The sequence below is a fragment of the Chiloscyllium punctatum genome, unplaced genomic scaffold (assembly GCF_047496795.1).
Source record: "Chiloscyllium punctatum isolate Juve2018m unplaced genomic scaffold, sChiPun1.3 scaffold_309, whole genome shotgun sequence".
In the NCBI taxonomy this organism is placed as follows: Eukaryota; Metazoa; Chordata; class Chondrichthyes; order Orectolobiformes; family Hemiscylliidae; genus Chiloscyllium; species Chiloscyllium punctatum.
In genome coordinates this window covers 25,559-40,529 of record NW_027310043.1, presented here as the reverse complement: position 1 = coordinate 40,529, position 14,971 = coordinate 25,559, and the positions used below count along the sequence as shown (strand labels likewise).

Sequence of the window (14,971 nt, the reverse complement as noted above, 5' to 3'; positions counted from 1 at the left end):
AATGAAGACTCAAGAGGGAAATGGATATATAATTTAACCTTCCCAAATTAAAGGGCAACAGTGATAGAGGTGGCAAATGGGAGGATTTGGGAGACACTTCCTCAGCTGATGCATACACACTGTTCCAATAGCCTCATTGTGTACATTAAAGTTCTGTTCTCTATCAGGTACAGATGCAAGTCAAAGCCAGTATCAGATTATTTCCAGCTGTAAATGTTGGCAAATATCTGATCATTTTGCTGTAGCATAACCATTTATAATGCAAGTATTGCAAGTTCAGCTTCCTGATGAAGTCTAATTAGTACTCAGCACACGAATATTTTAAATTTTGTATCCCAACAAATATTTCCTTTGCTTTGCCACAATACTCTTTCGAAAATGTCTGACTGTTTACTCACACGGATGTATGTTGTTCATTCTTTTTCACATTTCACATTAAATACCATTCATTCTGAAAATTGCAAGGTTTCAAATTGTTGTTCACTTCAATTTAATAACATAAATCATTTATTTAATCTAATATTCTCTGAATTATTGTCATTTTTCAATTGTTGGAAAATAACTGAAGCTCGCACATTTGGTGAGAAATTAAACTGATCGATTATGCATAAATATGTAAGAACGCAATTTCTATATTACTGTTCAATAGTTTTCTCACTCGAAAAATACAATCATTCAGAAGCCAACGACTTTCCAAATGTTGGAGCAACGATGTATTCATTTAAATACTGACAATGAGTGTGCAATTGCAGCGAGTTTTGAGAAGATTTTTAGCTCAGGTTGAAATTTTGGATGTAGGCTTCTTCGCTGAGCTGGGAGGTTCATTTCGAGATGTTTTACCATCTTCATCTTCAGTGGGCCTCAGGGGAACCAACGCTGAAACTTCCTGCTTTCTATTTATATGTTTGAGTTTCTTTGGGTTTGTGATGTCATTTCCTGTGGTGATGTTATTTCCTGCGGTGAAGTCACGTCCTGTTCTTTTTCTCAGGGGTGATGGCTGAGGTCTAACTCGGTGTGTTTGTTGATAGAGTTCAAGTTGAAATGCAATGCTTCTCGGAATCCTCGTGCGTGCCTCTATTTGGTTTGTCCTAGGAGGGATGTGTTGCCCCAGTTGAAGTGGTGTCCTTCCTCATCCGTATGTGAGAATACTAGTGAGAGAGGATGATGTATTTTTGTGGTTACATGATGTTCATGTATGCAAAAGCATGTAATTGTGATCACCACTATAGTCAGATAACATGTTCTTTGTTCGGTATTAAATAAAATATACAATCTTTATTTTTGTATCATAAAATGTTGGCAGGAAAGTATATTTTAGTTCCATAAATATAACATCAACCTAATTATTTTCAGAGGTGATGCAATTATTGTTTGGTTAAATAATGATATTTCACACTTTTGTGAATCACAGTTCACGATCATAGCAAATATCTGATTTTATCAGATCAGATTGCAATCATAACCTACATTGAAAAAAGACTTTAAAAGATTTGAATTCATGCACAGCTGCCTGTGATACTGGGTAAGACATTTGTCTGCTCTTAAATGAATCCAGAGAGCTTCCACCTGGGTCAGGGCAGTCATTCAAACATTATTTCACAACAAATTATTTCGACTCCATCTTCGGTCTGAGCCTTGACTGGGGGCAGATGAATGGACATGGAGTCTCAGAATCACATCGCACAAGTTACTTATGGTGATTATATCTGGCCTGCCTCCCAGACTCCAAGCATCTGCTATCTGGACCAGACACTGGGTAAAGACAAGTTGACAGTATTCTGCAGCACATTGTGTCTCGCAAAGAAAGCTCCAAACCCGTGTCCAATAAATGTCACCTTCACATTCACCAGTATACAAATAAAATTGTACATCTCTGTTGATGGACAAAAAAATAATACATGGGTCAACCAACAAAATCTATCTGAAGAAAACAGCAGCAAATGACAAGTCCAGAATCACCTTAATAACAGAACTTGACAGATTCTGTCTGGTGTAGGTCATCACACACATGTTGTACTGGTACTCAGGTGACTGTAAAAATGCACCCCAGAAGTGGACGCCTTGGCCCAAGGCCCCTACAGAGCTTCCTGATCTCACACACATCACTCCCTCACACATTCAACAATTGAAAAGAATCCACATGCTGAGTGAAACATAGAACAGTACAGTGTAGACCCTTTGGCCTTGACATCCTGCCGACTCTTTATCCTACTCTAACATCAGACTAACCTACATACCCTTCATTATACTATCATTCAATTGCCTATCCAATCGTCTCTTAATATATCCCCAATGCAGCTGACTCTACTACAGTTGCCAGCAGTACATTCCAACCATCCACCATTCTCTATGAAAGGAACCTACCTCTGACATCTCCATTCAACCTTCCTCCACTTACCTTTAGGTTTTTCGCCCTTGTGATAGATATTTGCATCATGGGAAAAAGTATCTCGCTATCCACTCTATCTTTGCCTCTCGTCATCTTATAAACCTCTATCAAGTCATCTCTCATACTTCTTTGTATTCATCAAATGCAACTTTCCAGAACTAAGTAATGGAGAAAGTGAGAACTGCAGATCCTGATGAACTGCTGATTCCCAAAGCTTTGACTCTCCTGTTCCTCAGATGCTGCCCCAATGGCTGTGCTTTGCCAGCACCACACGTTTCGACTCTGATCCCCAGTACCTGCAGTTCTCACTTTCTCCATTACTTCGAGCTCTCCCCTCTGCACACTGAACAGGGAATTAATCAGCAGAAACCCGTTGCATGTGGAGCTGACTGTTTAGTTCTGGAAAGCTGCATTTGATGAATACATTTATTAAAAGAGAAATTACAATTCAACAAATATTCATTCATTCCCAGAGGTATAGGATTGGTTCATGAATTGGGCAGCTTGAGAACAAACAATGAATGACGAACGAACTCCGCGTTATAGAGTATTCCAGGTGTTACATTCCAGGCTGGATTTTGTTTACCTTAATGCTGGGAATGTTATCGGATAAACAGATGTGATAACGGAATGAGGTGAAATGGAGAGTTGTGACATTTTTGCCATCACAGAGATGTGTTTGAGGGAGGTCAGGGCTGACAACTCAATGTCCTGTCGTACAAGATCTCGAAGCACGACAGGAGAGGTGGTAAAAGAGGAAAGGGGGTAGCATTACTAATTGTGGAGAAAGTTACTGCAGTAAGAAGGATCTAATGAGGCTTGGTGGTTAGGGCTCAGGATCAAAACCATGAAGACACACCGCTGGGGATATATTATAGACTCCCAAACAAAACAAAGTACAGGAGCTGATATAGAACCAATTTACTGAGGTGTGCTAATACAACAATGGGGTCATTATATTCAGGCATTTCGATTCCAAACATTCATTCGGGCAGTGATAACATTTTTAAGAGGGGACAGATGCCTTGAAATTTATTCCTGGGAGCTTGTTATGTCAACGTGTAGCAGATACAACAATGGGCGGGGCTGTGCTGGGCCTCACCGTGGGGAACGACGCCAGTCAGATGTTGCAGGCAGGATTGGGGTGAGCATGAAAGGACCAGTGACCGTGTCTCCTATGTCTTGAGTTTGCTAAGGAAAAGACCCAGAAATGTTTGAAAAATAAAAGCTTCTTGGATTTTGGAGACCGATTTTATGAAAAAAATATGACAGGATCTGGCCAAAGTGCAGATGCTTCTGGGTGCAACTGTAGCAGAACAGCGTGGGGCGCTAGTTAGGGGGTCACTTGAACAAAATGTAATTGATGACAGTATCGGCCCAGCATGTTACACCGAAGATAAATTTTAGGAACACAAGCCCAGAGAACCTCGGGTGTCGACACATTTCCGAACAGAATTAAAAAGGAAAAAGAAGCTTAAAGCAGTTACAAAGTGAGCAGGTCCACGGAGGTCCGAAAAGAATATAGAAAGTGTAGGGCAAAACTTAAAAAGTCAGTAGAAGAGCAGAAATGTTGGCGGGGAGTTAAAACATTCGAGGGTAGAGATGAGCAAGAATTCAAAGACATTCTTTCGAGTTATTAAGGGGAAGAGGATAACGCGGGAGAGAATGGGGAGTATTAAGGACCAAGGGGGCAGCCTGTGCACGGAGCCAGAGAATATGTTAAACACTGACTTTCTTTCGGTCTTCAGTTTGAAGAAGGAGTTCCTGGATTCAAGGAGAGTGACCGTGTGATCCTTGAGTGAATTGATACAGAAGCTGGCAATGAATTGGAAGTTTTTGTGGGATAGAGAGTAGTCAAATGCACAGACCAGAATGCGCTGTATCTTAGGCTGACGTGAGGAGAATACTGTCTCTTAACTTTTCATTTTTGTTTTGCCTCTGGCCACAGAGAAGGTGTGATAGGACAGGATAATATCTAATATTGATACAACTTTCAAACAGAGTGCTAGAAATACCGCATGGGGTTAAAGACCACCAAGTCTCACATCAGTGAGAGGGAAATCATGTTCGAAAATTCTTCGGGCTGTTGAGGCTGGCTCATTAAATATCTTTAGGATTGAGGCAGACATTCTAATACAAGGTTTATGGGGAAAATGCAGACAAGTGGAATGGGGGATTATCAAAATCGATCTCACCTAATTGAGTGGAAAAGCAGACTCAGTGAGCGGATAGACATATTGTTGGCCCTGTGTCGAATTGTATCATTTTTTCAATCGCCTTGTATTCTCTGGAACATCAACCTCTCTCGCTGTGGAGTGAGACACAGTTTGGAATGCAGTCGATAGATTCATGGAATTAATAAATGCAGTACTCTTAGACAGAAAGGACCAAGGGACTGTGACAACGCAGATTGGCTGCCGGGGTCAAGATTAGCATCAGCGCAGTTAGCACTACCAGAAGGAAAATCTCAGTAAGACATCTTCCAAGGCCAATCAGTGATCTTGGATGGAGAGCAGGTAGTTAGTGGCCAGGTGTCAAGGAGTGCTTAATGCCCAAGTGCTACATCACTGAGTGTCTCCCTCCTTCCCTAACCAAAACTAAATGTGAAGGGGTAGAGAGACATGCGGTTGGTAGCAGAGTCAGGAGTAATGTTTGGCTCAAGAGGTTTTGGACAACAGCAGCTCAGCGAAAACTACAGGCAAGCTCAAAAAAAAGTCCTTTAAACTTTAGTCTTGCAGCAATGGAGATGGCAGTTAGGACTGTTGATACGGGATGTGGGGAGCTCAGAGAAATTCCCACAGTCCTTGGTAACTACACGTGTGGAAAATGCACCCAGCTGCAACTCCTGGGAGACCGTGTTCGGGAGCTGGAGCTGGATGCACTCAGGATCATCTGAGATATTGAGAACTTCATCGATAAGAGCTTTCGTGTTGTGGTCACACCCAAGACTCGCCCCAATCATATTTCTGTAATGACTATAATATCCCAGTCCCGCATTAAGATCCATGTTGTGAGTACATTAGGTTTACCTATCTGACCTGTTGCATTTAAATAAGGGCAATTTAATCCAACATGAGTCCTTGCTCCCTGTTGTGTTCAAGACAGAGAGGAAGTTGGCGACCACCTGGAATGGGGAACGGAGTAGGCAGAGAATGCAGGAATACCCTATGGCAATTCTCCACAAAAACAAGTACACCGATTTGGAACCTGTTCAGGGTAAATACAATCCAGGGGAAAGCAGCAGTCGCCAAGGTTGGTGGCATTACCATTGACTCTGGGGCACAGTGGGAAAGGGTAACAGTTAACAGGACCTTAGAGATAGTAGAGTCGATTGTTAGAGGGACAGACCGGAGATTCTGTGGCTTCAAATGGGAATCCAGAATGTTGAGTTACCGCCCAGGTGCCAGGGTCCAGGATGTCTCCGAGCGGCTGCAGAACATTCTCAAGGGGGAGGGGGAGAAGCCAGAAATCATTATGCACGTTGGCACAAATGACACGGGTCGATGTCGGAATGAGGTCGGACACAGTGATTAGTGAGAGCTGGGAGAAAAGTTAAAAACCAGGACCTTGACCATGGTCATCTCCTGATTACTTCCATTGTAATGAGCTAGTGAAAGTAGGAACAGGAGGATATGGCAGATAAATAAGTAACTAAAGAATTGGTGCAGGGGTGGGGGGCAGGGAGATTCAGATTTTTACATTGTTGTCTTTTCTGTGACAGAGTTGACCTGATCAGGAGGGACAGGTGGTGCATGCACTGGGAATGGGACCAGGATCTTGTTGGCGAATTTTGTTCATGCTACAAGGGAGGATTTAAACTATATTGGCGAGGAGCAATATCGTCATGATCAGGGAGGCAAGAACGAGGCTGGTAGGAGATACAGTAATCAGAAACAATAAAGTGAAGAGACAGGACAGGCTGGAACATGATAAGGAGTAAGGAATGCCTGTTGGATTAAACTACTTTCATTTCTGTGCAAGAGGGTTGGCAGGTAAGACCAATAAACTAATGGCGTGGATAGGAACATGAGATTGGGATAATGTAGCCTTTATAGAAACATGGCTAAGCGAGGGTCAGGACTGGCAGCTTCACGCATCAGGTGCTGGTGCTTTAGGCGGGACACGGATGGTGGAAGGAGGGGAGGAGTTGAACTTTTGATTAAGGGGATTATCACAGCAGTAATCAGAGATAAAATAACTGACCAATCATCCAGTGAGGCTTCACGGGTGGAGCTAAGAAGTAGGAAGTGGATGATGATGTCACTGGGTTTGTACTATCGGCCTCCAAATAGTCAACGTGAATTTGAGTAACAAATATGCAGGGGGAAAGTAGACATGCAGGAGCAATATGGTTGTCAGAAGAGTGGATTTTAATTTGTAACAGACTGAGACTGCCAGAGTGTGAAGGGATTTGATGGAGTGGAATCCGATAAGTGAATTCAGGAAACTTTCCTCCAGCAGGATGGAGAGTGTCCTACTTGGGAAGGGGCAAAACTCAAACAACTCTTGGGAAACAGAGCGGGACAGGTGACTGAGGTGACAGTGGGGGAGCACTTTGGGACCAGTGACCATCATCCTATTAATTTTCAAATAGCTATGGAGAGGGACAAAGCTGGTCCACAGGTTCAAGTTCTAAATTGGGACAAGGGGAATGTTGATGGGATTGGACAGGATCTTGCAGGGGTCGACTGGAGTAATTTTTTTGCGGGTAAATGGCTCGCTGGCTAGTGGGAATCCTTTAAACGTGAGATAGCTAGAGTTCAAAGTCTATATGTTTCTGTGAGGGTGAAGGGCAAGGTTGGCAGGAATGGGGAAGCCAGGATGACAAGAGATATTTAGGCATTGACTGGAAAAAAGGGATGTGTGACTCAGGCACAGGCAACTGGGATCATGGGAGTCCCTGGCGCACAATAAGGAATATAGGAGTTAACCTTTGATGGAAATCAGGAGACAAAGTGGTTATGAAAGAACCTTGGCTGAGAAGATTAGGATGAATCCAAAGAGGCACTTTAAGAATATGTGAGAAGTCTGGTTGAATTTATAAAACAGATGTCAAGCTGGAAGATTAAGTCCAATCCCAAGATCCTGTGCTTAACCAAAGTAGACTACAACAGGATGAGACAGTAATTTTTCAAAGTGCACAACAAAATTATGTATATTTGTGAAAAGGAAGGACTGTAGGAAAAGGAGTAATCTGTCATTTGTATCTAAGGAAATTAGGGAGTCTATCAAATTGAAATAGAAGGCATACAAATTGGCAAAGACCAAGGAGAAACTAGGAGATTAGAAAAACTTTAAAGATCAACAAAAAGCTTGATGGGATTTTGACTGGGTATACAAATGAGTAGCTATCCCCAGGGCAAGAATAGCAGTTTACACTGCTCGAGGAAACCTATTGCGTGGGGAACATATGGCTTATTTAATTGTTGAAGTACTTATCTGAAGAAGTCTGTCAGCATAGAGATGAACCTGATAAAGTTAAAAATTACATCGTGCTTGGAAAGCTAGTGCTTCCTAATAAACCTGTTGGACTACAACCTAGTGTCATGTGATTTTTAACTTTGTCCACCCCATTCCAAGACCGGCTCCTCCACATGAGAATCCTGACAGACAACCCCACCGAAAATGAAGCACCTGTCAAGTACTTGACTGAGCCACGGAGGTGTTGGGGAGGGGTGTGTTGTTAAAAAAAAAATGCTGAATTGAACTAGTATTTTTAAACTGCCGTTGCCACGGAGATAATCCTGACAACCAGCTTCCATTCAAAGCCACAAAGCACGTTAACATGGACTTGCCTGTGTCTCAGTCCGTTTTCCAGTCACACTGAGATTTGAAATATTCGCCCACGGACAGAATACACACCTTTCCTTCCAGATGAAAAGGCCAATGATATTCAGATCGGCACGGATCAAGTAACTATCAGATCAGAACATGAAGTTCAATTTGAATTTCTCATCCGCAAATCCACCCTTTCAGTACCCTACAATAGGAAAAAACAAGTCAACATTGTTAATACAGGATGGAACTTTAAAAGACAATGATAGTATTAAATTGTAGTTTCCTTGTTCCCCCAAAACTTTAAATCTCAGTCTCACAATTTCTCTCTCTTGTTAACTGAAATCCAAACCAATCTCATCCCTCCTTTCCTCCACACTCAGTTCTCGCAATCTCTCTCCTCGTCTTGAATTCAGTTTCCGAGCTGCTGTCTGCAGACTAAGAACCAAATCAATGAGTTTGACTTGGAGCCTCCAGGGTGTTGGTGAATCCTCCCCCAATCTCCCAGAACACCCATTCTCTGATGAGAACCATTCTGCACACACTGGCCAAATCATATCTGGTTGAACTAAAATTAACCAAATTAGAACTCTAATTAGAGGCCCATCCTTGTCATTTTCCATAACAATCCTGACTATTCATAAGAGTTCTGACAACTTGCTGCAAAATGCTCCCCCAGTGATACTTTGACCAATCGTCAGGACACCAGGCAAAGGGCTATTCCCCTGGGTCGTGTCCTCAGAAGAAAGAAGGAAGGGAGCTGCTAATGACAGATTAATCCCACACATCCACAGCCTCCCTCCCTGGCACTGACCCGCCCTGCACATCCGCCAACAACTGGCCAGCACTGCGCCCGTGCACTGATCTCCCTTCCTACGGAACATGCTCTCGATCACACAGGAGCCTGGAGGATTGATATCAGCTGCTGCCCAATAGAGTGGAGGGGGCGGGGCTGGAGGACGGGAAATAATGGGATTGTAACCAATGAATGAATGTGGAGGACACTGGGGGATGGACAGGTCAGTGAGGGACAGGATCAGTGCAGCAGCAGGAGGGAATACTAGACAAACTGAGTAATGGGAGAGTCTGACAGGAGAGAAACTACAGGAAGGTTCTGTTTGGAGCCTCAGGCAGGGACAGTTGGGAGACAGTATGGCCTGGTGGCTTGGGCATGTTTTATAATCATCTTCTTCAAAGCCACTGTTACCAAACTCTGAACCCGATCCTCTTGGTCCAGAGGAAAGGACACTACCACCATTTCATAGTGGGGTTGTGGAAAGAAAGGAAGATTTGCTCAACCTCACTCACATGGAAACTCCGCGAGTTCCTTGTACTTACAGTCTACCGTGGAGATGGAGGAGACAGAGCAGGTGGGAGGGGGTAGGGGGTAGGGATATAGGGACTGCCTTTCAAAAGGAACTCACCTGTGTTGGTGTTATTAACAAGACTCAATACGCAGTCACCAACACAAAGCTGGTGTACGTGAACGTTATCCAGAATATTAACTCCTATAACTGGGTGACGCAGACCCCAATGTACAGAGTTAAGTCCTGGCTATCAATAACAGCCTTGTGCGTGGGAAATCATGACTCATGGAGTGGACTGAGTTTACTGAAGAAGTAACAAAGCGGATTGATGAGGGCAGAGCGGTGAACATGATCTTCATGGACTGCAGTAAGGCGTTCAACAAGGTTCCTCATGGGAGATTGGTTCGCAAGGTTAGATCTCATGGAATACTGGGAGAGCTAACTATTTGAATATAGAACTGGTTCAAAGGTCGAAGACAGAGAGCGGTGGTGGAGTGATGATTTTCAGGCTGGAGCCCTGTGACCAATGGAATGTCACAAAGATCGGTGCTGAATCCACTACTGTTTGCCATTTATATTAATGTGAACATAAGAGGGATTGTTAGCATGTTTGCAGATGAGACCAAAATTGGCAGTGTAGTGGACAGTGAAAAAGATTACCTCAGAGTTAAACGGGATCTGGATCAGATGGGCGAATGGGCTGAGGCGCTCAGTTTACATAAATGTGAGATGCTGCATTTTAGGAAAGCAAACATTAGCAGGATTTTTGCAGTTAATAGTAAGTTCCTGGGGAGTGTTGCGAAACAAAGAGACCTTGGAGTGCAGGTTCAGAGTTCCTCGAAAGTAGAGTCACAGGTGGATAGGATAGTGAAGAAGGCAGTTGGTATGCTTTACTTTATTGGTCAGAGACTGTAGGAAAGGTGTCGGGATGTCGTATTGTGGCTGTACAGGACATTGATTAGGCAACTTTTGAAATATTCCAGCAATTCTGGTATCCTTCCTATCGGAAGGATGTTCTCAAACTTGAAAGGGGTCAGAAAAGAATTACAAGGATGTTGCAGCGTTGGATAGGGTGTTTTCCCTACAGCGTCGGAGGCTGAGGGGTGACCTGATAGAGATTTATAAAATCAGCCGGTCATGGGTAGGGCAAATAGACAAGGTCCTTTCCCTGTGGTTGGGGTATACAGAACTAGGGGAGAGGGAGGGGAGAGTAGGCAGAGAGGGTGGGCTGAGGGTGGGGGGAAAGAGAGGATGTGGGGATTGAGAGTGGTCGCACGGGTGAGGACAGAGATGGGGGCAGGGGAGGACAGACAGAGGCAGGTGAGAATCAGAGAACGGGGAGTGGAACAGAGGGGGAGGGAAACAGAGTGGGGGGGAACAGAGTTATTTTATGGATCTACAACTCAACCCTGTTCCTGTTTTCGCCTCCTCACTTTCAACCCCCCTGAAGAGCTCAGAACTGCATAGTTCCTGGAAAGTCGAGTTTCAGGGAAACTGGGTGCTGAAGACTGCATTTGGCATGCTGACCTTTATTGGTCTGTGCACTCATCAATAAAGGGACCTGGGTTCGATTCCACTTTGTGTCGTGTTGGCACATTCTCCCTCTGTGTGTTAGCACGGGCGTCCTCTGGGCGCTCTGGTTTCCTCAAACAATCCAAAGAGGTGCAGGTTAGGTGGATTAACTGTGGGTAATGCTGGGTTACATGGTTCTGGTGGGATGGTATTCCGATGGTTGGTAAGGTCTCATGGGCTGAATGGGCTGCTTCCACACTGTATGGATTCTGTCACTGAGTATAAGAGTTAGGAGGTCACGTTGTGGCTGTACAGGGCATTGGTGAGGCCAGTTTTAGAATACTACATTCAATTCTAGTCTCCCCGATTTCAGGAAGATAGGACTCAGCGCCATAATAACAAGTTCCTGGGAAGTGTTGACAAATAAATACACTGTGCAGAGTGGTTTGATCGTTCCTTGAAAGTAGGGCTGAAGGTAGACAGGTCGGTGAAGGTGGTGTTTGGTATGCTAGCTGTTATTTGGCAGTGCATTGAGTATAGGAGTTGGGAGATCATGGTTCGGTTGTACAGTTTATTGGCTCAGCCACTTTTGGAATGCCCAGACTGCTTTACATTCTAGTATCCCTGCTATCGGAAAGATGTTGGGAAACCTGAAAAAGTCCAGAAAAGATTTATAAGGGTGCTGCCAGTATTGAAACATGTGACCCATAAGGAGGGGCTGAGGACATTTTGCCTGGAGTAGTGGACGTTGTGGGATGGCATTATACAACGTCTTCAAGGCTGCAATGTTTCCTGCAACTATCACCATTTCAGATGCTGCCAGACCTGCTGAGGAGCTCCAGTAATTTTTTTTTTTAAATTTCAGATTTCCACGATTTTGCTGAGGCACTTAGAGTCATAGACATTTAAAAGGCTTCATATTTTGTTGACTCTCACCCCTGGGATGGCAGGACTGATGGATGAAGAGGACTCAAACCTCGTTTAATTCTCCTTTCCTTTGTCTTTCTGAGCTGTTGCCTGCATCACGAATACTCTATCTCCCATTCCCTGACCTGAATCTGGCCCATCTAAGCCACTCTTTAGCTCCTAACCCCCTGCCAGACTAGTTACAGTCTCATCAATGGAACTGGCAATCACCCCACCAGGAGATTTCTCCCAGCCCTGCCCAGGGGTAACCAGTCAGGCTGGTACAAGTCTCACCTAGCCCAGAAACGGTCGCAGTGCCTGGAAAATCTAAACGCTTCTCTGGTACACCATTTCTCCAGCCACACATCCAGCTGATCTATCCTCTTGTTCCTGGTCTCACTAGCACATGGCACTGGGTGTAAATCTGACATTATTTCTTTTCATTTTAATATATCTCTGATTTTCCTTTATACATATTTCAGGCCCTCATCCCTTTGTTTCGCGATGTTGTTGGTATCTGTGTGTTCCACAACCATTAGTTATTAACCCTCCAGCTGCAGAACTCACTGTAGCCACTCCATGCTATGACGAATCCTAGCACCAGGGAGGTAACATGCCATCCTTGATTCATGTCTGTGGCCACAGAAGTACCTGCCCTTACTCTGACGACTGATCCCATGTCACGATAGCCCTGCAACTGTCTTTCCTCCTGTTCTGTGCAGCAGAGTTATCTGTGGTGTCATGACCCTGGCTGTTGCTGATTTCCCCGAGAGACCACCCCACCCATTCACCCCCAACAGAATTCCAACCAGTATACAATATCTGTTTGAGAAGGGGATGATGAATGGGGACTCCTGCACTCCCTTGCTGAGCCTTTAACTTGATGTGATGGTCACCTATTTGTGCCTGTGTAACCCTCACCTGCAGTGTGACGAACTCACTAAACGTGCTGTCCATAATATTCTCAGTATCGTAGATGGTCCACTCACAGCTCCAGGTCTGAAAAGCAGTTTCCCAGTAGCGCAGATGGACACACTTCCTACACACATAGCCGTCAGGGACACTGGAAGCGTCCCTTATTTCCCACATTGTACAAGAGGAGCCCGCCACGGGTCTGAAGATTCCTGTCTCAATGTCTCTCTAGATTCAGCTAGTTGCTCTCATTAAGAGAATTTAAAAGAGCTTTCAACCTTACTTCACTTCAAACATGTCCATTATAATCAATAGCCCTAATCTTTACTTAAGCTGATATATTATACTTTAAAAACTGTTAACAAATACTCCACAGTGTCGCTTACAAATTGGCTGTTCCCACTGGGACCATGCGAAATTCTGAATAGCCTGAACTAAAACTGAGTTTCAGCATCACCTTCTCCCTGTCTCATCCCCCTCTGTTTTCACCCAACTCCAAAACATTCTCATTGAGCCAAGCAGCACTCAGCGTCAACATGGCCTTCAGCAATTTCTGGATGAACAGATAATTGTCAGAATCTGTAAAATTCCACCTGAAAAGTTACTGGAATTTGAGTCCATAAGAAATTGTAATGGGAAATTTACATGGAATTGAAAGTAAGGAGTTCACAGGTGAAAGTCATAGAGTGGTTGACTGGGTCTAAACATAACAGTTCCTGCAAAGAGTCGAGGTGTAGTTTGGATAAATCTATGTTCCCTCTCAGACCAATATCTCCTTCCCGGGCTGCACGGCCCAGAACAGAGCACGTACCCCAAGGGTGAACCAACCATGAATTTGTACATCTTTCTGCTATTTGCTTGACAAAAATATGAGAGTCTGGAATAGGGTGGTTCTGGAAAAGCACAGCAGTTCAGGCAGCATCTGAGGAGCAGTAAAATCGACGTTTCGGGCAAAAGACCTTCATCAGGAATAGAGACAGGGTGCCTGCAGGGTGCAGAGATAAATGAGAGGAAGAAAACGTAGGAAAGAGTACAATAGGTGAGTGGGGTGATGATGAAGGTCAGAGAGGAGGGTGGAGTGGATAGGTGGAAAGGAAGATAGGCAGGTAGGACAAGTCATGGGACAGTGCTGAGCTGGAAGTTTGGAACTGGGGTGAGGTGGGGGAAGGGGGAATGAGGAAACTGGTGAAGTCTACATTGATGCCCTGGGGTTGAAGTGTTGAAAGGCGGAAGATGAGGCGTTCTTCCTCCAGGCGTCGGGTGGTGAGGGAGCAGCGGTGAAGGAGGCCAAGGACCTCCATGTCCTCGGCTGAGTGGGAGGGGAGTTTAAGTGTTGGGCCACAGGACATTGTTTTTACCTAAAAATATGAGCTACTTTTCGACAGACAGAACAGACAAACCTTTCTCGTTCCACAGTGAAATGCCAATGATATCCAGATCCTGATGACTCCACTGACTGTAGAAACCTGCTTTTGAGATCCCGGTCTCAATTATTCTCAATTAATATCTGATAAAAAAAATCACAAGACAAAGGTCACAGTCAGTGCAAGATGAATATCAAAGACAAATATTTCCCTGGTATGTGTCTGATGTGTAAATGCTCCTCTTCAAATCGCCCCGCCCCCACCTAGGAAGAGGACATGTCCATGCGCCTCGCTGTACCTTGCCCCCAATAAAGATGGTGGCCATAACCCAGGACCGATCATTGCCGGAGGGCCACAGACATTTTCCCATTTGCTGCAAACGTGGGAGCAGGAGTTTCTAATTCAGGACTAGCGACCTGTACAGAGTGTAATTAAACCTCTCCCAGTCTAAACTGATACATTTCATTCGATTTCCGCCGACACTTCCCCTTTCCCGTTTCCACCTCCTTCACACACCAAGGGTCATTCTGGTACCTGTGACCCGTCCTTAGATCCGATTGTAGGAATTCTGAATTTTCCCAGCTCCCGTGTGGAAACAGGGCCATCAGCCCAACAAGCTCACACCCACCCTCCGATGATTATCCCACCCAAACCCATTCCACGACCCTATTACTCTACATTTCCCCTGACTAATGCACTTAAACTATGCATCCCAGAACACTCCGGGAAATGTAGCTGGGCCAATTTACCGAACCTGCATATCTTTGGACTGCAGGAGATAGGGGATAAAGAGTAAATAATAGGTT

The 14,971-nt window shown here is 44.4% G+C and overlaps 1 long non-coding RNA gene across 2 annotated transcripts in view; it reads right to left on the bottom strand.

The window, feature by feature from the left end:
- Positions 1 to 542: 542 nt before the first annotated feature.
- The window catches only part of LOC140472390 (uncharacterized), a 38,878-nt gene continuing 24,449 nt past the window's right edge, over positions 543 to 14,971 (bottom strand). The window contains exons 4-6 of one of the 2 annotated variants that reach the window (XR_011957608.1): positions 14,202 to 14,308; positions 8,185 to 8,369; positions 543 to 1,148 (exon numbers count right to left, since the gene is read on the bottom strand). This is a non-coding gene — a long non-coding RNA (uncharacterized lncRNA). The remainder of the gene's footprint in view (positions 1,149 to 8,184; positions 8,370 to 14,201; positions 14,309 to 14,971) is intronic. The other variant, XR_011957609.1, reaches the window with a different exon arrangement.